The sequence below is a fragment of the Callithrix jacchus genome, chromosome 2, assembly GCF_049354715.1.
Source record: "Callithrix jacchus isolate 240 chromosome 2, calJac240_pri, whole genome shotgun sequence".
NCBI lineage: Eukaryota > Metazoa > Chordata > Mammalia > Primates > Cebidae > Callithrix > Callithrix jacchus.
In genome coordinates this window covers 81,013,054-81,040,487 of record NC_133503.1, presented here as the reverse complement: position 1 = coordinate 81,040,487, position 27,434 = coordinate 81,013,054, and the positions used below count along the sequence as shown (strand labels likewise).

Sequence of the window (27,434 nt, the reverse complement as noted above, 5' to 3'; positions counted from 1 at the left end):
AGTAAGAAGGTAAACTGGAGCAAGAAGTTTGGATTTTATCCTAAATGAAATGTGAATCGATTAAATAATTTTAAACAAAGTAATATCCCATAAACATTTTTTAATAAGAAAGGTGTGGACAATGAATTGTGGAGAGGCAAGAGTGGAAACTGGCAGATCATTTATGAGGCTATTGCAGTGGTCTTGGCAAGAGAAAATAGTGCCTTAGGCAAGAATGACAGAAAGAAGGGTGGAGAGAATTGTTTGAATGAGGAAGAAAAATTTGACAGGGCTTGCAGAAGGCATAAGGCAAAAGACTGACAGATGTTGCTGTATGTAAATATAAATTTTATATATCAAATAGACCATAAACAAAGTTAACAGTTACAAAATAAATGAAGAAAAAATATGTAATATGTATAATGAAGGATTAAAATATATTATGTATCTTAAAAATGTCAAAAATACTTTTTAAAAGCTATAAATGAATAAGAAAAAGACAACCAAAGAGAAAAATGTGCAGATATAAACAGATAATTTACAGAACAAAATACAAATGAAATAACAAATGCAAAGACATTCTACCCTGTGAATTAACAGACTTAAAAAATAATAATTTTTTTCACTAGGAAAATTAAAGATATAAAATTTAAAATATAATAAAAGAGAAAAATATACAAGTTAAAATATTTTGTATTGGTTGAAAGTATTAATGGAAACAGAAATGAATACGGGTATTTGGAGGGCAGTTTGTCTACATCTATCAAGGTTTTTAATTGACTGTGAAATTCTCCTGGTATTTATTCTAAAGATATACTTCCACTATTTATTAATTATTTTTATTATTTTTTATTTTTAGACAGGCTGGAGTGCAGTGGCATGATCTCCTGCCACTACAATCTCCCAGCTTCAAGCAATTCTCCCACCTCAGCCTTCTGAATAGTTGGAACTGAAGATGTGCTCACACACCATACCGGGCTAATTTCTGTATTTTTAATAGAGACGGGATTTCGTCATGTTGGCCAGGCTGGTCTCAAACTCCTGACCTCAAGTGATCCACCAGCCTCTGCCTTCCAAATTGTTGGGATTATAGGTGTGAGCCACCTCGCCCAGGCTAAGAAATATACTTTCAAATGTGTACGTGAAAGTATATACAAGAATGTTTATTGCAAGAGTATTTTTAATGGCAAAAAAAAAAAAGAAAAGAAAACCATCTATTTGCCCATTTTTAGTGACATATGCCTCAAGAAATATAATGAAAATACTGTGAAGAATTTTTAAAGAGTAACATTGATACAGATGGACTTACTTGGAAATATCTCTATGACTTTTTAGAAGTAAAAAAATCAAGTCACATAACAATATGAGGAGTTCGGTTTTATTTATATGGAGAGAATTAAAACTATATGTGAATGTAGGTAGATTCATAGAGTAGTATCTTCAATATCTGAAAATTTTAACAGTGGTTCCATAGTGGGCTAAAAAGTTAATTGATCTTAGGGGAAGGCTGATGGATGGATGAAGAAACACTTTTGCTTTTTACGCTATACTCATCTTCATTGTCTGAATGTGTAGAACACATTTTTGTAGTACTTAAGAAATTCTCTTAAAATACATCTAAAGATTTGTTCACTTTTTGAAATCCAAATATATTTGGATTGTTCACTTTTTGAAATATATTTGGATTTCAACAAGTGAACAAATCTTTAAATATATTTTAAATGAAACTTAGAGTCTTGGCAATCAATAACTTAGTAAGAATGATGATGGCAGTCATAGAAGGGGCTTCATAAACAGTTGTAGAACTTTTAGGGGGAATTTGAATTTAATAAATTTTTACTGGACAAAGCTCACAAGAGTACAGTTCAGTGTGGAGTCTGGTCAAATGGCATTGAAAACATCTAAAGGAAGTGCTCCAAGAAGGGAGAATCCAAAGACTTGGTAGGGTGGAAAGAAGAAGGCAAAGTCTTGAATCTGTAACTTGAGTGTTTTTTCACTTCCCTTATCCATGAAATGAAGTATTGGCCAAAGCAGCATTTCAAACTCTTTTTTTTTTTTTTGAGGGGTTGGGGCAAGGAACAGAATACTTTTGTATTCCCAAAATGAAATCTTATGAAAATCTCACTATTGACAACTGATAAAAGCAGCACTTTTCTGGTTAAAAGAGGTCAAAAGCCAGAGGCCTACCAGCTCCGTTCCTTAGGCAACACTGCAGCCTTCCTCGGGATGTCCCAGGGGAAGCAGAGGCCATGAAGAACACTCCTTAAAAACTTCCAGCCTGGATCATTTCTAAAGCCTTTTCTACTCTAAAATACATAATTCTCATTTACAATTGTAACTCATGAGAGTCAGCCTCAGTGAGGGTAGAGTATGGTTAGAATTCAACTGAAGAGAAGCAAAGAGGAGCAGCATTTATCACACGATTTACATGTGCTACACATTGTTTAAGCTATTTTAATACCTTACTTTGTTTAATCCTCACAACTATCCAGTATTTTTAGCTCTATACAGGAGGAAACAAGGAGATAAGAAGCTTTCCAGAGGTCACACAGTAAGTACTGAGCTGTAATTCTAACCGATTTGCCTAATTCGAAAGGTCACACTGGGTAGCCCTGGAGCATGGTGCCCTATTAGGGGAAAGGGGACACAACAATAGTACTTCTGGGGGCTGATGGGGAGGGTGGTGGAGGACACCAGGAGAGGGTAGGTGGGAGGACTTCCAAAACCACTCCTCATACTTCCCAGCTTTGTCAGGGACTATGTCTTCTAATGGTCTATTTGGGAAGCTAAGACTATCACATGTGGAATGAATTAAGGAAAGCATAGGCAGCATGTAATTAGCTGTTTAACCACATGGTATATTCTAGAATTTGAGGAGCTTTGAGATTTTTTTTCGGAAATGATTATAAATTTGCACTAGTCTTGTTCCATCCTCTCCAGATACCTGGTAGTGCTCAGTGCCTGTGGTCAAGACAACGTGATGCACATCCAGCACCCCTGAGCAAGATGTGCTCAAACACATGTACACTACAATGTTCCCATAACATCCACTTCCATAGCATCAGCAATTGACCTAAGTGCCTGCCTTAATGGTCAAGGCTTTTCTGCATGCTAGATGTCCAGCATACTTGCTGTCCCTATTTGTAATTTACCATTGCAGTTGTTATTTATATTATTTTCCAAGTATCCAATTCATAGTACAGCCAGACAAGAGCTGAGTCATCTTGGAAGAGAGCCTAAAAATCTCCCATGCACAGCAAGCTTTACAAAAAGATCATCCTTTGTGGAATGCAAACAAAATGCCCTCCACCATTTATTAATGTTTCTAAGAGCTATGATTATGAATCTGGCAATTTTAATAATGTTGAATCTAATTATGCCAGGTTAACAGAGTATCTTCCACAAGTTACTCCAAATAATTCAAAAGTACAATGTAAGCCTCTTGTTTTTACAGGTTCTTCTGTCAAATCTAACTGAGAGCATTTTGTCTTTTGAGCTCGAAGATTAGACAAGATTTACACTGAATGTAGCCACAGCAATCAATGACTGATTCTTAGACTAAGCCAGGATGTATATTTTTTACAGTCATCACCTTCTCCAAATTTAAGGACAATAAAATATTGGCATAGTCCCAATTCAACCAATTTAATTCAACTGCTGCTTACATAAAAGAAAATATAAAACAATTAACAAAGAAGGAATTCACCAACACTAATTCTATGACACTAAACAAAATTTCAATCTTTTTTTTTTTTTGAGACAGAGTTTCATTCACTCTTCTTGCCCAGGCTGGAGTGCAATGGTGAGATCTTGGCTCACTGCAATCTCCGCCTCCCAGGTGGCAGCGATTCTCATGTCAGCCTCCCAAGTAGCCCTGGAATCACTTCTGAATCTTTTTCAGAAGATAAAACACTTTTAAGTTACTGAAAGTATTGATCCTCAGAAGAGAAACTGAACAAGTCTTCTCAATATGAACAAAATCAAACTGAGTAGATCCTCAAGGAGAGAAGGGAGATGTTGTTTTGGGTCTGTAAGTGGACAAATATCAGACCAGACCAACCCAGCAAACCGGGGGCCTATTAATGTGCTGTATAAGAAAGAGCCAAGCAAGTTTAGTGTTGGTGAGATGGTACTGGACTCCCTCCAAGGAGCCCTTTGGCCTAGGCAGGGTCTAGAGCAACCTAAACCATAGAACCATCACAGCTATGACACATATGACTTGTCTTGAGAGCAGTCATCAATAGTGACATCCTGTGACAGCCAGAGGCAATGGGAACTGATCAGACTCAATTTCACTCCTTGCTTGGATATAAGAGCCAGGCTCCTAACTCTCCCTTTGTCTCCAGTCTTTGGACTAGTGTTCCTAGAGAACTGAAAGACACACACACACACACACACACACACACATACACACAAATAAAACAAAACAAACAAACAAACAAAACAACAGGTGAGTCTAAAAAGATTGTTTGAAATGAATAAAATAATGGTGGCATTAATTTCATACCACATTTGTGAAGGAATTCACCTAAGACAGACAAAAAGAATAAAATGTAATGGGCAACAAGCAATTTTAGCTAAGATTTTGGGAAGTGTCTTAAGTATATACAGAATGTCCACATCTGGAGTTGTTTAAGACCCCAAGTGGCTTGCAGTCAAATGCACACATGATCTACTTGGGCCCCAGAGTCAGGCAATGACTATGGTCTTCCACTTCTAAGCAACTCACTCTAAGTTAGCTCTGGAGCTTGATTAAAAAAAGACTAGATGGCAAACTTTTCTTTGTCTATAGAAAAATGTAGGCTCATGAAAAATGTAATCAGTGCTTAGACACTTTGGGACACTGACATGGTTATAGAGCTTATCACTGTTTTGAGAACTGTCTGAAACACTTTTCTAAACACAGAGGTATTATCAGAACGGCTGCCAGAAAAACTAAGACAGTGGATACTGAAAGCCAACTTAACAGAGCCAATGGAAATAAGGACCTCCCTTTTTCATCATTTGTCATCCAAAGAGATATCCTTAGAGATGCCATGAGATTCAAGGAAGAAGAATGTAAAGAATGTATAAAAACCAAGAGCACTTGGGAATTTATGGAAATTATGAAAATGATGCATGTAAAGAAGATTGGTAAGAACAAAGAAAGAAAGGCAAAGTACAATTACATAGTAATTGTACTTTGTAATTGTATTTGTAATTTTCTTACATAGTAAGACAAGAAAAATAAAAAGAACCCCAAAGTTACCACAAACATGGCATATGCTTTGAAAAGACTACTGATATTACACTAAGATTTTAGGGGAAATTCCTCAAAACAAAAGGTTGGTGAAGGGATGTGAATGTGTCTCCATTAAAAGAAAATAATGAATGAGAATCTAAGAATAAGACCCTAACTGTAGAGTTAACTTTCCTTTTACCTTTCAGGTACAAGCTCAGCTTCTATATAGCCCCGTGTTTACATTTACACTTATGTAATGTGTGAGGTGGCACACTGAGTGACCCACACAAGCAGTCACAGATTAATTTTGTTGATGTGTATAATTCAACAGCTCCACAGATGGCATATGGGAATTTTTCACTGCTTATAGACTGGGCCAGCCCCCTCCATTCCATGAAAAGTGAAATCATTTATTTGCAAGGAGTTTGGGACCTCAAAGGGAACACTGCAGATTGAACTTCCAAGTTTGAAAGGGTTCATTGCTGGCAATTCTAAAGTACTTCTATTATTGGCTATTTGGTGGTGGGGTGTCATTTTTCAAACCTGGATTTACTGATAACTATGGAGCATAAGGTTTATGTTCTGATTTCTCTGGGATTTGATCAGTGGTTTCCCAGTTTCTAAAAAGAAGTAGGTTCTTTGCAAAACTATATTTGCATCAAGTTCTGATTTTGGAAATCAAAAACTCCCAGTGAGAACGTTATTATTGATCTAATTAATCATAATTTAATAATTACTTCCAGTAATACTTAATATAGAATGAATCATTTTATTAATAGCCAGGCAAAAGAGCTTGTAGCATTTCACTCTACTCACTACTCCTCCACCCCTAATCCTATGAATTGATTTGGTTGTTAAATACAGTTGCGAAACATATTTGCAAGAACTAAACAAACTCAAACACATAAAGGACATGTTTAGCATCCGGTCAGGTATGAAAAAGTAACTCTTGTATTACAGAACAGAAGACAAAAAGAATAATTGTGAAGTAATCCAAGTAAACAGGACATGCTGTCATATCAATTTAAAATCAAACACAAGGATCTGGCAATCTGAATCAGGAAAGAAAACAAGGAAAAGCTTCACTCAGCCAGTACTCAAGAAGAATGCCAGCCCTGGTGGACACGTGTCAAGAGAATTTAGTGGTGCCTCATTGTTGCACACATCTTCATTTCTCTTTCCCCCCTGTTATGAATTTAGTCTGTGACATTAGCAAAGATACATTAATTCATTCATTTAACAAATGTGTATTGATGCATACACTAAACCAGACTCCTGGCACACTGTACTCAATGCTTTTGTTGCATGTAAACTAAAAATACACTTGCTTGCCTCAATTTAGCAAAATATGTAGAAAGAATATTCAACAATGAGACAAAAAGATCTAGTTCATGTTCTATAACTTAGTAAACAGGTTACCAAGAGCAAGTATGGCCAAATACTTGCTCTTATAAAATTACAAACAATGATAAATATTGGACAAGTTGCTGTATGAGGGCTCTGTTGGTCTCTTAAATCCCAGACTGACAGAGATCAAAAACAATTCTGTCATGGAAAGGGATGGTTGGTAATTCCATTTCCCCTTTGCTTTACTGCCCACAAAATATCAGTGAACATTCAAAATAGGAAAGAAGTATCAGAATCCAGGAGGTGTGCTACAATATACAGAGAGTATTCAGAATATTCACAGGAGCATCTGTTCAATCTTCCTTATTTGCAAGCAAATTAACTTGAGACCCAGATTCCACACACATGCATAGCACATGAGCCTGCAAAGAGCCATGAATTGTCACCTCTCCCAGATGAAGCTAATCAGAGTATACGTTTTGTCTTTCCTGTACTATTTTCCTCCTTTCACTCAAAATAGACCCCACTCCCACCCAAAGCCTCAGGGATTAGCATATGACTCAGATTGGGCCAATTATAATACCTTACCCCCCTCCTTGGCAATAATGGGCACATAGTCCAAGCCAGGCCTGTTGTGTCACATAATCAGAAATCCATAAGACGGTAAGTCTGGAGCTGTTGGTGACCAAGTCCCTAGCATGTGGGGAAAATTGGTCTGGAAGAATTAGGGCAACACTGCTTCTCTAGCAGAAAACAGAACGAGAATCCTGATGCAATGTAAACTCCTAGTTTTCGTCTTCTGATGAACTCTTAAGGGTCGATGCTCACATATTCTTTCAGTTCTAATAAATTGCCTTTTTTGGGTAAGCTAATTTGGATTGGCTTCTGTCACCAGTGCAATGACTGATGCCTAGAAAAGGGCAGAAATACTCATCTTCCTTTTTTTGTTTTTGCATTAATGCTTGCTGTAAGAATGCCTGAAACCTGGAAAGTGGCTGGAATAAAGATTCAAGGCCACAATATCTAGCTCTGGTAGACAGAGAAAGAATGCAGATTTATGGAGAGGACAGTGATAGCATGAGAAGAATGAGCTTGGGGTCTTCTGGCCAAGATCTGAGAGACCCCCAAAGCTATGCCATACTGACTTTAGAGCAACAAAGTATAGGAGACATAACAGGATATTCATCCTGGCACTGCAAACAACTGTTTTACTTTGAGCCATTCATATAACCTTTTCAGGGCTGGTTTTCATCTATAATATAAGGGTCTCAGATTGCAAAGTGCTGTACTTCTTAAAGCTCTCATGAAAATTTACTTTAAACTTAACAAAAAATAACTGAGAAAGAGTGGATAGGGAGAAATTTAGGTGAAAGTAGTTGATTGAGACTATATTTTTAATAATAACAATAATGCCAATAATAACTGAAATATATCATTACTTTATGCAAGGCATTGTTTTAAATGTAGTGTATTTGTCAACTCATTTAATCATCATTTTAAACCATGAGATAGATATGTTTATTATTTCCATTTTAAAGTTGAAGAAATCAAGGCACAGAAGAGTCTAATGACTTTCCCAACACTACCCAATTAGCATGTCAGACTTAGAAAACTAACACATGCAAGCATTGTCCAAAACCCATGCTTCAATAACTAAGCTACACATCTGCTGTTAAGTGTACCTGCTTCTGTGCCTGGCACAAAGTAGAAATTCAATAAGGCTTATTAAATGTTAGCAGATGAATATGAAGTGACCTCTGTGAAGGCATTGATAACAACTAAGTGATGCATTTTTCAAAGTCATGGTGCTAGTGGGAAAGACACCTGTCCATCAAACATAATAGCCTCTGTTGGGATATTTTGCAGCCATACTCCCAAACACACACCCCTTTTTGTCCCACTCTGGATAGAGTTCTTGGAGCATTATGTGTAAGGTTAAGAACATTTTGTTAAAGGTAGGACAATCCTTGGGTAATTTCCTTGGTAACTGGATTATACTAAGTGGACTGGTTTTTGACGAGTACTTCTACCTCATGCCAATGAGAAAGTTGTCAGAAATAAACTGTCAGAAACAAAGAAGAATAAAGAAGTAGAATATGTTCGCCAAAAACACTTATTTGTTTCTTTGCCTTGTTTTAAATGAAGGCATTACTTTCTCTCATCAGGGACCTAGGAAAAAATTTCCTTTCAATCATGACTGTTTTAGCCTCTAGAAAGCTGGCAGAAATGGCTTCTATAATTAGCATCTATAATTTGAAAATGTCCATATGATTAGGTTTATTGAAGGCTATATATTAAGCAAATAAGAATTTAGATTAGAGCAAAATTTTGATAAATAACTTCACTATCCCTTTAAGTAAGAATCAGATTTTCTACGTTAACTCTATTGTAAAGAATTATGTTGCTAGAGTCAAACTCAGTGGTTTAATAAAGCCACTCCCTCATTGGAATGCTGAGATCAAGTTTATTAAGCCATACCAGCAGAGCTTATCTAAGCAATGGAAAAGACCATTGTAATTATTATCTACCATGTGGTTTTATAAAACAGCTGAAGTTTAGCAATCTGCACTTTCATTGTCCAGTGGCTTCAAGGATCTAAGGAACAAAATGGCTTAAGGTTAGTTTAGTCCTATATCATGACAGATGCCAGGGTTTGGAAAATTTGTATTATAAGGACTACCAGTAGCTCTCATGTGATGAGAACAATAGCTGTGGAAAAAAACTATTAGGTCATTGCATCTACGGATCCCCACGTCGGTTTTAAAGAAGCAATTAGAGCTTCGATTGCTCCGGTATTGCTTCTCTGTGTGCAGAGAAAAAGCTTTAACTCCTTGTGGTGTAGCCAGGCTGCCTCTGGTGGAAGATAATGGAGTGCTGCTCATCCAGCCTCATCCACACAGGGGAAGCTGCCCAAGCTGAATCCTGGACCTAGCCCATCGGTGTGCTCGAATATGGATCTTACAGTTCTTAATCCAAAATTGTTTATTTTGCAGATCCTTTCCCCATGTGGAATACAGCAGCCCCAAGAGCAACACCTCATCAAGCCGTGAGAAGACAAAAACACTCCACACAGGGTATGGTCTCTTGTGATCGGCTCACAGAAGAGCCCTGCCTGCTTGAAGCAGACATTCTCTAGTGGCACCAGGACACAGGTGCATGTTCTCACTTGCCGCATGACTTTTGAAATATTTGCATAAGCTGTAAAACTGTAATGGATGTAATGCTCTCTAAACAGTAATATAGCTTTTTCAAAATAAAGACTGTACTAGAGGTTTGAGGGAGCCTCTACAGTGAAGATAATCCTAATGTCAGAGGTTGGGTAAGCCAGAAAATGAGGGTTTGGAGTGACCAAAAGGATTTACTCTCAGTCCTGTCTAGAAAGTTACCTAATAAAAACTGAATTGAAAAGATTACTCTTTTCTGCTTCACCTGACAGTTTCAACAGGTGAGAATGATTCAGAGATGACAGTCTGGAAATAAATTTCTGACTTTGGGCCCCAAATTAGATGGATTTCAGAGCAGTCTGCATTCCAATTCAAATATTACAGCAGAAACTTACAAGAGAGATTTGGGGGTTTTATTTTGAACTTGTTAACAGTTTACTTTTTAATTTTTTTAATAACTATTTAAAAATTTATATAGCCCAACATAGACTATAAACTCCTCGAGGATTGGGACTGGCTCACATTTTCCTCTGTCAGGGGAACACACAGTTTTGGAACAGTCCCCATAGCTACTACTGTAGTTGGTCTGTAAGATGGTTCCCACCGATCACTGCCTCCTGTTATTCACACACTTGAAAAGTCCTTTCCTACAATGTTCCAAGATTGCTTTGTGCGAGCAACGGAATACAGAAGTGATGAAATGTCACTTCTGGGATTAGATTATAAACGACTGTGGCTTCTGTTCAGGTTCTTCTCTCTCTCTCTCTGTTTTATCACTCAGCCTGGGAGAGAGCAATGTGCCATGTTTGAGCAGCCTTTTATAGAGGTTCTCATGGCAAGAACCTGCCAGGCTACCAACAACCAATGAGAAACTGAGGCCCACCATCAACTATGGGAGTGAGCTTAGAAGACTCTAACCTCAGTGAAGCCTTGACATGGCTGCAGCCCTAGCCAACAGATGGACATCATCCTCACCAGAGGCCCTGAGCTGCAACCACCCAGTTAAGCTGCTCCTGGGTTCCAAAATAAATTGATATGTTTTAGGGTAACTTCGTTATTTAGCAACAGACATAAATAGCTGATGAAGAGTCCATTAGGTTACCAATTTTTCTCAATGGCCCTTGATCTAAATATTTCCCTCTAGTTAACCCCAGACCAGAACTGTCTTCCTTGCTTCCTGTGGAAGATGACATAGCCTTTTCTAGTTTGATGACTTCTAATTTCAGTAGAAGCTGAGTCTTGCTCACATAATTTTCTTTTGGTTGGTTTCCCCAATGCCTGAGCCACCTGAGATACCCCCACTGCATGTCCATTTTTTCATGCATTCAACAAATACTTAGTGAGTGTCATTGTTGTAGGTGCTAGGGCTGCAGCAGTGAACAAAACTCAAGGCCCTTGGATCTAGCATACTCTCCTGATAAGCTGTACTTCCTGAACTACAGTGCTGTCCTTTGGACCTCTTCTACCAGCTATCTGAGCTCTGAATCCTTATCTAAGCCCATGTTTATGGAGATCCTGCACTAGTTGGCCTTTTCAAAGTAAGCCTGAAAGACATTCTTGTCATTTACAACAACCCTTAACAATTACTGATAGTTATTTAACCCATAAGCAAGGCAACTGCATAACTCCATGATCCCGGTTATAAAAACATGGATACATTCAGTAGAGGCAGGAATTTGCCACACTTGTCTTGCTTCTCTTTAATGTCAACCTTCCATGGCATTTAACAATTTTCTTCACACCATATAGTTCTAATAAGTCACTTTTTATCAGTTGATAGACATTCTACTGTGACATTTCCCGCCCAACATCCAACTAAATTCTGCAGATCGGTAATATATAACCAATTCACTTAAATCTGAACTATACATAATGTCTAAAATGCATATATAATCATGCTTCCTTGCCTTAGATATTTTTTTCATACACATCACTCATCTTTATTCTAGCACAAACTCTAAGCTGGTGGAAAATTCATGTTTCCTAGGTCACCGCAGCCCGAATAAATATATCATCAAAACAATGATCACAAAACAGTATTTCCTGACTCAGCTTCTGTTTCTTCTAAAAAGTATGAGGTTTCTCAAGAACTTTTCCCTCTGTGTTCCACAAAATAGTGTTCTTGGTGACCCGTGGCTAGCAATCCTGTTCTCCTGTACCTTTTATAGGGTGATATTTCCTCCTACCGAGGACATCAAAGGCAGCAGCCACCACCAGTGTCTAGCTGAGAGTGCAACACTTGTAGCCAAGGCCATCGTCTACCGAAGCTTCTAGTCCACATTCTGGCAAAGTTACTGAATCTGTTACATGTATGTACCAGGGATGAGTCTAAGTATTAAGGACTACTTTGAGGGGGAAGACACAGTGTCACCCCTTTTCTCTAGTAGTGGTCAAACTCCTTTCTAGGAACAAAATTTTGCTCAGAAGACTCATGAACACAACATACTCCTTACCTCATCTACAAACTTTTCAGACTTGTTTACATGTACCTAAAGGCTAGGTGAATTGGGTTTAGTCTTAAGCTAAGACACTTGATTTAAGGGTATCCTAGGAAAATCAGTCTGGGAGCTAGATTAACCTGTGACTATTTGTGAAAGGCTGGAAGACGTAAATTCGATAAATTTTAATTCATTCATTCATCCCATGTGAATTTCTTGGCAAAAACCTGTTTTCCTGCCTTCAACATTTTCATTTGTTTCTACATTTTCAATCAGAGCCAATGAGGTTTATCACCTTATCCACTCAATAAGGTTAATTTTTAGAAAGCCTTTGAATTACAACATGATGACAAGTTCAGCCCATTATAAAGAGGAAAGAGGAAAATCTTTGGTTCAGAGACACTGGATTCTTTTTAGCTGCTAGGAAAAAAATTATTTCATTGTTGTTATGTTCAACTACGATTTTAAAACAACAAAAAGACTTCCTTTGCTGTGGTTCAGAAAGTAAGGGGGTTTTAACTAAGCAGGTAAGATTGCAAACTCAAGCTGCAGTCACAGCTTTTTCTTTTTTTCTTTCACCCTGCTTATTCATTATTTGGATGTGTGCTGTTTCTTCCCTTAAGGTTACATTTTATAAGACAAGTTTGTTTTATTTACATAAACTTTGAATTAAATATACTAGAAGATAAAATAAATACATTAAGATAATTAGTTGAAGTATATAACCCAGAGCTATGAAAAAGAAGATTCTGGGAATGGAGCCAAAATAGAGGTGAACATGGTATTTCAACCAGACTAAGAAAATAAACACAAAAAATCAGATTTTATATATATATATATATAACCTGGTCCTATGTTATGTGACAATTGGATAAGTTGGTCAATTCTGCATTTTCTTTTCCTTCCAATAGTTCATAAAAGGATCATCTGTAATCTCTACGCCATATTGACCAGAAATTTGTCTTTGTCAAACTAGTCCTTATAGACTCAAAATATTTCCTGACTGATGAACATATACATTTGTTTTAGATAAAGAAATAAATATATTCAGAAGTATAGATATAGAAATAATAAATCTTGAAAAAGGAAGAATTTTTAAATGGATAGCATTTACATTAATTTCAGGGTGGGGGGAAGTGTAATTTTTTTGTTTTCTTCTTTATACTTTTCATCATTACAGATATAATTTTCTGTAACAGATATTGCATTTAAGGGAAGTTTAAAAATAAAAAGGAGGAGGAAGGAAGAAGGAAGAAGATAACTGCCTGGGTCCCATATGTGTATTTGTCCCTTTCCTTTGGTCGAACACCGTGCTAACTAGCTTACTTCACACTGATTTACTTAAGCCCTCTCATCCACCGATAAGGCTGTATGTTCTGTGTGAATCTTGAATGGCACACACCTAGGGGCCAGGAATGACTATACAGACTGTTCTCTTGGTGTCACAAACAACCAGTGGTTACTGTCATTTCCATTAATAGCAGGTAACAGTCACCTATAGAATATAGTAAGCAAAGTGTGAATTTATGCCTCTTTAAAAAGTGAGGGTCAAAATGCCAGAATGGACCATGGTAAAAGGAAAGCAATAATTCAAAGGCAGCAAATGTCTTCTCCAGAATGTGGAGTTTTTGATAGGCTTTTCTGTGAATAAATATTTATAAATTGCTTTACAAAACATTTCCATTTTTACATTATATTCCATCTTTGAACTATGGGTTCAGAGTACAGTCCCATGGTTCCCTAGTCTTATTTTCATGCCTCCAAACAAAAAGGAAAAAATTGAGCCATTGAATGCCTGTGGGAAGAGAAAAAAAAATCTATACCAATTTGCAATTAGGTGATTAACACAAGAGTCAGTGGTAACAAGCAATGTGTTTTTAGTCCAAACATCTTTGCTACAAATTGCTGTTAAAATCTTCACCCTGCATTTTCTTTTTGTCTTTTGACTGTAGGGTGATGACAGAAGGTAATTGCACAGTAACTACAGAATGCTGCATGTTATTTCATGCAAGCTGTTTAGTAACTATGTCAGGTAACCACAAAGAAAACCCTTTTAATTACAAGATAGGATACCTTGCATTACCCAGCTGCATTCTTTCTGGTTAGCCTTGACCTATTGGTTCATTGGTAAAGCTCTTATTTGTCCCAGGTTTTGCTTCACCAGCTCCCAAGGGCTACACTGACTCTGGTTAAGTGCTCCAGCAGCTTGAGGCATCACCTCATGGGAATGCTTTCTCTAGTCTCTCCATACAGGGAGTAAGGGCTTGGCTGCAGTTGCTACTTGGATCTGCTCAGTTCTGGTTAGCAACACTTGAAAGATTCTTCTTGTCCTGGATTCTGTAAAAAAGTGAAAAGTATAATTGTTGATGACTCAGCCCACACTGAGGAATAAATTAAATAGAGCTTCCGTAACAGCTAATTTAAGCAAATATATGCAAACATATATTCACTGTAAGTAATTAACAGTCTGGAGTTATTCCCTTTCAACACTCCTTCTAATTTTTCCTCCTGAGAGAATGGTGACTCAGTTAGCTATATGTAGCTAAGTATAATATACCCGCAGTGATCTTACTTGTGTCCTCTTTTCTCATCATCCTGGTTTGCATGTTATCTACAGATACTTCTCCATTTTTGTGTAGTTCCACTTTCTACTTAAGTACATGTCTGAGCTGTTATTTCATTTAGCAAGATTGGCATGCTAATTTGCAATGCGTATTCAGCATTTTTGATGATAATTGTTCAAAATTCAACTTCAAAAGACACATAATGAATTGTATTTATAACTCTAGATACTGCTGCTCCTAATTTGCTATGGAATAGATACTGAAACATAGGGAGGCACACTCTCCCAAGTCTTCTGTAAAATACTTGTTTCTATAAAGATTCCCTTCTGCAACCTGGCTTTTGACAGTATGAGAATGACTGACTTCCAGGCTAAATGCTACTTTGGAGGAGAAACGAGATCCTGTTGTGCAGAAATTGGATCTCTAATCCAGTGTTTTCTCCACCTGCAGCTACGGAGGCCTGTTGCTTTACTGTTTCATGGCCACTTATTTGTGGGCTACAACTGTTATGTCTAAAGGAAATCTTGGTTCTCTCCCCCTGGGATTCACAGGTATGAGCAGTGACAGAAAGTGTAAGTGGAACTTTTACATCACCATTAGAATTGGCCTATTTTACCTGTAAATTCCATCTAGAAGTTTTTCAGGTTAAAATTTTCACACTGAAGAGAAATATCAAGGTAGTTTTTCCAGCCTCCAAAAAGTTTTAATTCTCCTTTTTTTTTTTTTTTTTTTGGTAATGGCTGATTGGCAGCAATATTCTGCCATGGGTCCTGAATTAGACCGACAGCCCAACATGCTTCCTTTACTCCATCTCATCTTCAGCACCAACTCTTCCCAAGAGGGGTTCTTTTCAGACCTTTGTCAATACTCCACCCTCCTCCAAAACAAACCTGAACCTAAGAGTCTTCCTTGATTCTACCTACTGACCCCACACACGTTATCTATCAGGTAGCAAAATCCTGTAGTTTTAGAACCATAAAGACAGGAAAGATATATTCAATTTTTAAAATACCTAGTATAAGTTATACATTTACCCATAAAACCACATGGGTTTCTTTGCTTTAGCTGATTTTTTTTTTTTTTTTTTGAGACTGAGTCTTGCTCTGTCACCCAGGCTTCAGTACAGTGGTGCGATCTTGGCTCACTGCAATCTCCGCTTCACAGGTTCAAGCGATTCTTGTGCCTCATTCACCTGAGTAGCTGGGATTACAGGTGTTTGCCACCAAGCCCAGCTAATTTTTGTAGTTTTAGTAGAGGTGGGGTTTCATTATGTTGGCCAGGCTGGTCTCAAATGCCTGACTTCAAGTGATCCACCTGCTTCAGCCTCCCAAAGTGCTGGAATTATGGGTATGAACCACCATGCCTGGCCTGAAATTCTTTTATATCAGTATGGTAACACTTATTGTCTAAGGATTATTAAAACATTCCAATGTCTTTTGATAGCATCAGAAGAATTCCTGAAACATAAATGTAGATCTGATTCAAATTTAAAATGTTGATTGTGTGACTGATCTTGGATATGGGCATAGTAACAAAGATCTGATATGCAAAGCAGTAAAATATTTAAAAATTTCTGCTCCCTTTTCAAGTTTGGTGCTTATCATTAACACAACCAGGACAGTGCTGTGACTTTTCTTTCTTTTAACATTTGATGATTATGAACTATTAGTTACAATCTAGATTTGTGTCATAATGGGAAAAATACTCACCTCAAGTGGACATGTTTATCTTTGTTTATTTAAATACAGTTTGCTTCATAAACCAAATCTTTTGGATCATGGAATCACAGTTGGTGTTAAGATTGGGAATCACCACTACAGCCTATCTACAAAAAATAGCTCTTACCTCCATACCCTCCACTCCATTCCACTGCAAATGCCATAGTTTATTCCTTCCCTTCCTTTTACTTGGGCTGTTATAAAAGGCCTCTAACTAGGCTTCCATCATTTTCTCTCTCTTGATTACATTCATTGCTACTCAATTAATTAATCCTGCTCAAAACATTTTAATATATCTCTATTGACATCCTAAGTACAAAATTCCTTACCCTGGCACTTAAGCCCTCTGAAATAAAACTGCAACCTGTATCCTAAGCCTTAACTTTCATTACTGCTTAACAAAATGCCTGTGTCAATCGAGATGTACTAAGTCCTAGTCTTTAATCATGGCAATTAGACATAAGGTTCTGAATTGTTGACTCCATGGGTTTAAATTCTGACTCTGCCACTAATTAGCTGTGTGACTTCAAGCACATTCTTTAACCTCTCTGAAATTTAATCTCATTGGCAAAATTGAGATAACTCAAAAAGTTAGTTGTTCATCATTACTATTAATATCATTTAAAGTACCCTTCAGTTTCTTGCCTCTCAAATTTGCTCATTTTCGTTTTTCTGGCTGAACATTCACCACTCCTTTTTAACCTGTCTAAAGCAGTGGTTCTCCATGAGTTATCTCTGAAAAAGCAGTAACAGAATCACCTAGGAACTTGTTAGAAATATAAATTTTGGGCCCCACACCAGATATATTAAATAAAAAATGTGTATGGAGCCTAGTGATCTGTGTTTTAACTAGTCTTCCAGGTAATCCTGATTCACAATAAACTTTGAGAATGAAGACCAATCTCAAATGCTACCACCTAAAATTCTCCCTTCCTTCCTTTCTTCCTTCCTTCCTTCCTTTCTTCCTTCCTTCCTTCCTTCCCTCCTTCCCTCCCTCCCTCCTTCCTTCCTTCCTTCTTTCCTTCCTCCCTCCCTTTCTTTCTCTTTCCTTCTTTCTTTTCTTGAGATGGGCTCTCGCTCTGCCTCTGTCACCTGGTCTGGAGTACAGTAGTGCCATCTCGGCTCACTACATACAACCTCTGCCTCCAGAGCTCAAGCGATCCTCCTCTCAGCCTCCCAAGGAGCTGGGATCACAGGAGTGTGCCAACACACCCAGCTAATTTTGGTATATTTAGTAAAGACAGGGTTTTGCCATGTTCGCCAGGCTGGTCTTGAACTCCTGGCCTCAAGTGATCTGCCCACCTTGGCTTCCCAAAGTGCTGGGATTACAGGCATGAGCCACTGCATCTGGCCTAAAATTATTTCTATCCTTCCAAGGGCACCTAATCTCTTCCCTGACTAAAACTTGTAGAGCAGCACTTTGTACCACACATTGGCATTTCTGCTTTGCCTTAACCATATGTGTATATTTACCTTATTCCTGCTTGACCTTTGCCAAACTGTAACACTTTGCAAGAAGGAACTCTGCTTACTAACTCTTCAAGTAGGAAACAGGGCTTGACAAAGTTTCCTTCAAATATTTGTTTGACTACATTGGAATTAAAGAATTTGTGGTACCTACAGTACTAGAGACTAAATAACTAGAAACAGAAAACTTTCTATTTACTATCAATTAATAACTTCCATTCTGGAAAATTCAACAGCAACATGGATTGGATGCTTTCTTAACTAGCAGAGTTTCAAGAAAGGCAAAGGAGTTAAAGCTTCGTCCTTATAATCATCTCTTCATTCTTTGGTTCTGTAGTGTAAGCCCTTTTTTTAAACGTAACTTTCTGAATGCATAATGTTGGATGGGAAATGTAATATCAAGAATTGAGGCAAAATGTATGTGTAAGGCTGATGGTTCTTTAAAAGTACTTTCTATTTTATCTGCCTACAAAAGGTATACACAATGCTATTTGTGCTTCCCATTTTGCTTAAGTAACTTTGAACTCAGAAAGAAAGCCAAGCTTGGCCCATTAAATTGCAAATCCAGTAAAAATAACACATAGTCTTTTTCTTTCTAACTGGATAGAGTCTGCCATATACAAAAGGAAATAAAACATACTATTTTTTTTAAACATCATTCACTAATTAGCACTAATAACCAATGTTTTAAAAGAAGGTAAAAAGAAGGAACTAGTGGCTACTTTGATGTCTTCAAATCATGTGTGCATTGTGTGTGTGCGTGTGTGTGTATATACATACACATACATTATATACACACACATACATTAATATATACACACACATATATACACATACATTTATATACACGCAAATACACATACATGTATATACACACATACATTAATACACACATATATATACACACATAAATATATACACACACCTATATACACATACACATGTATATACACACAGTGCATATATATACACACAGTGCATATATATACACACACATATATACTGAATATATATATACACATGCGTGTATATATATACTGAATATATATATATAAGCAGTTGTAAGTTAGTGCGATCTGTAGTGATGGAAAAGGAATCCACTGTCATTGGGTTTCTTTTGATTTATTGGTTTGTCAGTACTACTATCTTTGCTACTTTGCTTGGAGACAACCTTTAATTCTCCACAACTTTAATACATTAATATGCAGGCTGAACTCATAGATAACTGAAAGATGTCAACCTCTTCTAACCATATCTATCAGAAGATTGTTATTTTTTTTTTTTTGCCTTTGGCAGAGAGTCAGGTGCTTGCTGCCTTGTCAGAGGTAAGACAAAGTCTTACGAAACAAAATACAGTTAAAGTTAAAAATGATTTAAAGTTTCTCCTGACTTTTAAGCTTTATTTATAACACTAGCATCTATTTATTTTATTTACTAACTATGTGAGAAAAAACAATAACCATGTTAATGAAAGAATGCCAAAAATGGCAGCTGTCTTGCAGGTAAGGTTCAATCAATATGACTTCTAACAGATATTTTCTCCCCTATTTCTAAGGCCCTCAGATTACCTCCAGAAGGAACTAGGAAGAGATCTCTTGGAGAAATTCTAAGAGACTCCTAAAATGTTTTGGGAAAACTCTACTTGCTGTGGCTGGTTACGGAACAAGGTGACAGCAGAGATTTCAGAGATACTCTGCAAGAGTCACAGAATAAATAATCAGCACACATAATTCTATTAATCTGCTAGTAAAGACCAAACAAAAACAATCCCAGAACCCATACCTTTATGATAAGTAGACTCAGTTTAAAAAAACAAAAAAGGGAAGATAATTATAAAATAAAAAGGTGAGTTTTTTTGGGAAAAGAACTCTAGAAAAATTGCAAGCCCCAATAAGAAATACAGATTATAAGAGCAAGCAAAAATGAACCTTAAAACATTATGGTAAATGAAGTAAAGTCAGCCTGACACAAAAGAACAAATATTGCAGGATTCCATTTGTATGAGATACCTAGAATTGGCAAATTCTTGGGAGACAGAAAGTAGGATTGAGGTTACCAGAGGCCATAGACAGAGGAGAATGGGAAGTTATTATTTAATAAGTACAGAGTTTCTGTTTTGGATGCTGAAATACTTCTGAAAATGGATAGCATAGCCTTGTAAATATACTTAATAACATTTAAATATACACTTCCAAAAGGCTAAAAGAATAAGCTTTGTGTTATGTGTATTTTATTACAATCTTTAAAATATAATGTAAAAAAACAAATGAAAAAAAGCAAGTAGGGAGACCCTGCGATAGAAAGTCTGTCTGATACTAACATGTTATGAACTTACAAAAAAGAAAAAAAAAGAATTTTCAGAAGAACTAAAAAAATAAGAAATAAATTGGATTCTAATCTGCAAGAAATATATCACGTTTCCCATAGAGAATAATAGTAGAAGATTAAAAAAAAAAAAAAACAGAAAGCCAGCTAGCACTGAGCAGTGCTATTTTTGAAAAGGGAGGTGACCATAAGTAGGACCGATTCTAATAATATCCTTTCCATTTATAATGTTTTCATAAAAGTTAATGTATTCTGTAGACCACGATCCTTACCTATGAAGAAGAAAAAAGGTAAAAATCCAGGCCATTTACTGATAAACAGTTGGCCAGAGAGGAAGACTAATTCTTTACCACAAAGTTCAGGGATACTGAGTTGCAGCATAAAGGGTGAAATTGTATTTAAAGCTTCATGAAGAAAGGAAGGGCTGTGCAAGGTGGCTGACATCTATAATCCCAGCACTTTGGAAGGGCAAGGTAGGTGGATCACCTGAGGTCAGGAGTTTGAGACCAGTCAGGTCAACATGATGAAACCCTGTCTCCACTAAAAATACAAAAATTACCTGGGTGTGGTGGTGGACGCCTGTAATCCCAGATGCTTAGGAGGCTGAGGCAGAAGAATTGCTTGAACCTGGGAGGCAGAGGTTGCAGTGAACTGAGATCATGCCACTGCACTCCAGCCTGGGCAACAGAGTGAGGCTCTCTCTCAAAATAAATAAATAAATAAATAGAAAAAAGCGGGGGAGAGAGAAAGGAAGAAGAAGACAAAATTAGAAAATCTGGCTCCATAAGGTAATGTCCAATACTTGAGCTTCTGTGCTTTTGTGATTGAGAGATCTTTGGAAGCATTTAAACATTTGGCATCTAGCAGTAAAAAATGGTTAGTAAGTGTACCCCAGGATTACAGAAAATGATCTACATTTGTTAATAAACAACTATTTAGAAATACTTCTACCATATATATTAAAGTAGCATTTCTTCAACATGTACCAACAGGATCTCTAGGGAACTAGTTAGAAAGGCACATTAGTGGGCCCCACCCCAGACCTGCTGAATTAGAAACTCTAAGAGTGGGGTCAGCAATCTGTGCTTTTACAAACCAACCTGCCAAGTGACTGATATCAGCCAAAGTTTAAGAGCCATTGTTTAGGATGGAAATTAGCAGAGAGGTAGTTAGCAAGCCCAGCAGGTGGTTAACCAGACTGCACAGACCCAGGGGAAAACCACAGGCAGGCCTCTTGCTGGAGGGAGCTACTCCTGAAGATAGGAACATTGCTGAAGTCCTCAAGAGAGGATTTTCTTCTCCTTTTCCAGGAGGATTTCTTACTAGCCTGGGGAACTACTTGTCTGCTGCTAGTGTTAGTAAACTAGGGTTTTAGAGAAATCTGGAAAATGATCCTGTTCAGCAACAGCATGAGGACTCCTGCTGCTTTCAGAGCACTTGCTCCTCAGCCCCTTCCTCCACATTTCTCCATATTGGAGCATATTTGCAATTTATTATGTCAATTTCCTTAGCTCTTTCAGAATGTATATTCATCTCACTGATATCACTATCCAAATATTCTGCAATAAAAGGATTTAGCTGGAGATTTCAGGAACCCCTTAGATGTGTGTGTGTTCTTTTAATCTTTGTTCTTCTTTCTGTCATGGAGTAGCTGGGAACAAGGTTCATATATAAGTTAGCACTAAAAGTGTCTGTTTATACTAAGGTTATGAAACTCCCTTAACCTTAATATGCTGTCAAATGTTATTTTTTTAAATCCATGAACATAAATATATATTTAAATCCATGAGCATATGTTTCTTTAATAAGATCATCCAGGTTAAGGAATATTAACGTTTCCTTTTGCCAAGTCTTATCATCTTTCTCTAAGCAGACTGAGAGTCTAACTTAGTTCTACAACTGCCCATGATCTGCTCCTCAGCACTGTAGCCTGCCTGTTCCCTTTCCAGGTGTATAACCAGCATTAAAACAGAACAAGATCCAGCACTCTTTGTCCAGGTCCTGTTTCCTAAACTATCATGTATCCTATTATTTCCCAACCTCTTGCACTGTGATCTTACCACTTTTCTGCAGCCTCATACCTGTTTTCAACCTGACATTGATGTTACTTTTCTTTCTATAATTTGCACTGGTCTTTTGAATTATGTATACTTCTGGAAGCCCCTAGTAAAAACTGCACAGGATTCAGAAAACAGCCCATCACGCGAGGATTTCCAACAGTCTTTTCAAAGAGGGCTGGGTAAATTAAACCATATTTAGAATTATACCACTAAAAAGTGGTTAATATAGGTTTACCAAATAGTTTTGTTTTTCCTCCAAAACCAAAAGCACACATATTCACTTTGTGCCAGTACTTGCTAATGCCTTAATGCTAAATGTAACTTACCAGCCACCTAGCCAAGAATCAGTGATAATGGGATTTATTCCTATTGGAAGAGATAGCACACAACTCAAATTAGACCTTTTTTTAAAAAAAAATGTCTTGGAGGATTGTTGAACCAATAAAATTTAGAAGGGAGAAAACATAATTTCTAAAACTTTGATAAAGAGACATTATTTTTTAATAAGTCACGAAAATATGCATTGACTCTTAAAGGTTTCATGGAAATAAGGTAGCCTAATAAAGAGGATTAGCTGGTAAGCCAATGGGAAATATAATATACTTTTTTCTCCCTCCTATTTTATTTTCACTTATTTTTATTACAATCTATGTTTGTGAAAGAACTAGAGGTTTGATTTACAACAGGAATATTTTACTGTTTCCGTTACCTGCGGGTAGGAGCCAACACTTTAGCGCCATGTATCACTAAAACTGCCAAAGTTTGTGAGTAGTTCTGTTCAATTCAATAGTAACAACAATGACTGGATAATGCTAGGCAACCTGCAGTAAAAAACAAACAAACAAAAACCCAATTCATAGTGGCATAACATAATCAAATTTTATTCATGTTCATACAAAGTCCAATACAATCCAGGAGCTATACTGAGAAGTTCCCATTTGATAATGACTCAGGGATGCAAGTTCCTTGCATACTGTAGCTACATCATTACCAATGTTCCTGCTGCAGTGGTAGAGATGCAAAAAATACACTGGCATTTAACTATCCTAGCCCAGAAACGTCACTTTCCCTTATTTCATTGGCCAGAGCTAGTCACATGACACTAACCTAACTGCAAGGTAAGCTGGGAAGCATAGAAGAGCACTAGAGTATCTGGTGAGCCCTAAGAGCCTTTCCCACAAGCAGTGCTGACATATTGATTAAAGCTTTATTCCAAGATCTGTGCTAATTAATTTACATGCATTATCTAAGATCCTCAAAACAACCTTTCAATATAAGTATTAACAATTTCACTTTATAAATGAATAAACCAAGGCTCACAAAATTAACTAATTTACATGTATTATCTCTCATTCCCACAGAAACTTATTATTACTACACTTTAAGTTCTGGGATACATGTACAGAATGTGCAGGTCTGTTACACAGATATACATGTGCCATGGTGGTTTGCTGCACGTCATCTATATTAGGTATTTCTTCTAATGTTATCTCTCTCCTAGCCCCCTGACCCCAACAGGTCCCAGTGTGTGATGTTCCCCTCCCTGTGTCCATGTGTTCTCATTGTTCAACTCTCACTTATGAGTGAGAACATGTGGTGTTTGATTTTCTGTTCCTGTGTTTGTCTGCTGAGAATGATGGTTTCTAGCTTCATCCATGTCCCTGCATAGGACATGAATTCATCCTTTTTTATGGCTGCATAGTATTCCATGGTGTATATGTGTAACACTTTCTTTATCCAGTCTATCATTGATAGGCGTTTGGGTTGGTTCCAAGTCTTTGCTATTGTGAATAGTGCTGCAATAAACATACGTGTGCATGATTTATAATCCTTTGGGTATATACCTAGTAATGGGATTGCTGGGTCAGATGGTATTTGTGGTTCTAGATCCTTGAGGAATCACTACACTGTCTTCCACAATGGTTGGACTAATTTACACTCCCACCAACAGTGTAAAAGCTTTCCTATTTCTCCATATTCTCTCCAGCATCTGTTGTTTCCTGACTTTAATGACTGCCATTCTAACTGACATGAGATGGTATCTCATTGTGATTTTTATTTTAATTTCTCTAATGACCAGTGATGATGAGCTTTTTCTCATATGTCTGTTGGCCTCATAAATGACTTCTTTTGAGAAGTGTCTATTCATATCCTTCACCCACTTTTTAATGGGATTTTTTTCTTGTAAATTTGTTTCTTGTAGATTCTAGATATTAGCCCTTTGTCAGATGGATTGCAAACATTTTCATCCATTCTGTAGGTTGCCTGTTCACTCTGATGATAGTATGTTTTGCAGTACAGAAACTCTTTAGTTTAATTAGATCCCATTTGTCAATTTTGTGTTTTGTTGCCATTCCTTTTGGTGTTGTAGTCATAAAATCTTTTCCCATGCCTATGTCCTAAATGGCATTGCCTAGGTTTTCTTCTAGGGTTTTTATGGTTTTAGTTCTTATGTTTAAGTTTTTAATCCATCTGAAGTTAATTTTTTTTTGGAGTTAACTTTTGTATAAGGTGTAAGGAAGGGGTCCAGTTTCAGTTTTCTACATATGGCTACCCAATTTTCCCAACACATTGTATTAAATAGGGAATCTTTTCCCTATTGCTTGTTTTTGTCAGGTTTGTCAAAGATCAGGTGGTTGTAGATGTGTGGCATTATTTCTGAGGCCTCTGTTCTGTTCCATTGGTCTATATATCTGTTTTGGTACCAGTAACATGCTGTTTTGGATACTGCAGACTTGTAGTATAGTTTGAAGTCAGGCAGTGTGATGCCTCCAGCTTTATTCTTTTTGCTTAGGATTGTCTTGGCTATGTGGGCTCTTTTTCTCCATTTTAAATTTAAAGTAGTTTTTCTAATTCCCCACAGAAATGTTTGAAGGTTTCTATTAACTTCAGTTGATAACTGAACCTCATAAACATAATTTTCCAAAAGTCAAAGGACAAAAGTAGGATTTGAACCCTGGAAAGACCATATTTTTTTCTTTTCCACATGCTGTATACCAAGTGTACGGCTAGGCTCTGGGGATACCATAAACAAAAGGAAACATGGGGAGGGGGAAAGAGAGAGGCCTCGTTTCTGCTAAATGACATCAGATACTGCCATCAGTATCATACATTAGTGCCTCAAGGGAATGTTCACACTTGGACGAGGGATATATAAAATATTATTTCCAAAGTCAAAAAGACCAGGCAATTAGAGTTAGGTTTTCTATAAAGTGAATAGTTATAGATTCAGAATCCACATGCACCTTCCAACGTCCTAGAAGGGACACAAGCAGTGTGTTCAGATGGTGTTTTTGTAACATATGCAAAAAATAAGATCTTTTAAAACAGGAATTAGCTAAGACCACTGCCTCTTTCCCTGTCTATGTCCAACCTTTCAGGTTGCTGGTGGTAAACTACTTGTGGGCATTTTTAAGATCCAGCTGAGAGGAAATCAAATAGAATGTACATTTAATTTGGCTTTCACAAGATAAATTCATGACTCACAGTTATTTACTTCCATAAATAAGTTACTGCTAGGCAAACTGGTTTAAGGAATGGCTTTCAGGAATATCCTTAGTATTGTCTCACCTGCCATCACAACATGTATGTGCAGAGCTGGAAGGTGTATTGTGATATGAACATGTTCCTATGGCACCCAGCAACGGAAGAACACAGATGAAGCTGGAAATGGAGAGAGTCAAAAGCTAGTAAAGGGAAAATTCTCCCAATCACCAGACATGTAAAACTGTGAGTAGAGAATGCAGTTTCCATAAATGTGTAGTCAAAATAGTGCTTTTTCTGTCAGTATATGCTCAACAATGCAGCATTTACAATTGTAAATCACCATAATTTCATGCTTTCGATGGCATTTTCATGAAATAAAATTGATTTTAATTTCTGTATTTGGAGAAGTACTATAAAGAACACATATGCAAACTCATATGTGAATGAAACTTCCACAGGTTCTCCAAATTTGACAAAAATCCATAATTTTACACAATCAATCATGGATTGTAGAAATAAAATAAACCTTTTGTAAACAATTATCAATAAGAAAACAAATTTCTATCAACCATGATGGAGAAAAGATGTTTATTCTATTCTCTTTATAGAAAATGATATAAAATTTAAAAATTGTTACATGTAAAGAAGTAATCAAAGAGCTTACATCAAAAAATACTGGGAAAAGAACAGTTTAATTTCAGAAAGTTAATTTAATTTGCACTATTTGTTAGCTCTTTTAAATTTTTGTGTGTGATTTCGTGTTCTGTGTTATGTATCACTATCATAACTCCTTTGTGTTCTTTTTCTTAAAGAGTCCTCTCCCAACCCCAATTATGTAAGGTTCAGGTCCCCCTAAACCTGGATTCACCCTGTGCTACCACATATTGGCAGGTAAAATGCCCATCTCACTGACCTAGCAGAATTTATTTTTATTTTTAAGTTCTGGGGTACACGTGCAGGATGTGCAGGTTTGTTACATAGAAGTGGTGTAGGGAGGACTCAAGATGGCGCTGTGAGAACAACCCAGGATTGGAGTTCTCGTTGTGTCGGCGGAGCGGTGAGTCTGAGCTGCATTTCCAGACTGATCTTTGTTGCCCACGGAACGGGGAAATTCCCAAGTGAAGAGGAGACGCGGGACGCCAGGCAGATATTCCGCCTGGCGAAGCCGGCAGCCGGGTGGCGGCGGCGGGCCCTACCCAGTGCTCCCCACAGGGCGCACTTGTCTGGGTGCCCCGTTGAACCGGCAACCGAAGACGTGAGAGGGCTGGACTTGAGACTGAGCTAGACTTGGACAGTGGGCCAGCCCAGGGGATTGCAGGAACAGAGCGTTAGGATTGGCCCAGTGGGACCAAAAAAACCGCGATTTCAAACAAGCCCCCTGCAGATGGCCCGAGATGCTCTGAGGGGGAGGGGCGGCCACCATTACCGAGGCAACCCGCCCCAACTGAGATACACGCCCATTGCTGACGCAGCCAGCCGTTGCCGAGGCAACCCGTCCCTACTGAGATACACGCCCACTGCTGATGCAGCCTGCCGTTGCCGAGGCAACCCACTACAACAGAGAGACTCCACTGCAGGGCGTGGCAGAGAACAGCAGAACAGCTGAGCCAGGTGAGCCTCACAACAGCAGGGCGGAGCCTCGGCAGGCAAACAGTGGCTAGTCTG

The 27,434-nt window shown here is 37.6% G+C and overlaps 1 long non-coding RNA gene across 1 annotated transcript in view; it reads right to left on the bottom strand.

Annotated features, from left to right (window-relative positions):
* Nucleotides 1-5,955: 5,955 nt before the first annotated feature.
* Nucleotides 5,956-27,434, bottom strand: part of LOC144581403 (uncharacterized) — a 99,009-nt gene continuing 77,530 nt past the window's right edge. The window contains exons 5-7 of the long non-coding RNA XR_013532091.1: nucleotides 22,993-23,104; nucleotides 20,783-20,924; nucleotides 5,956-14,486 (exon numbers count right to left, since the gene is read on the bottom strand). This is a non-coding gene — a long non-coding RNA (uncharacterized LOC144581403). The remainder of the gene's footprint in view (nucleotides 14,487-20,782; nucleotides 20,925-22,992; nucleotides 23,105-27,434) is intronic.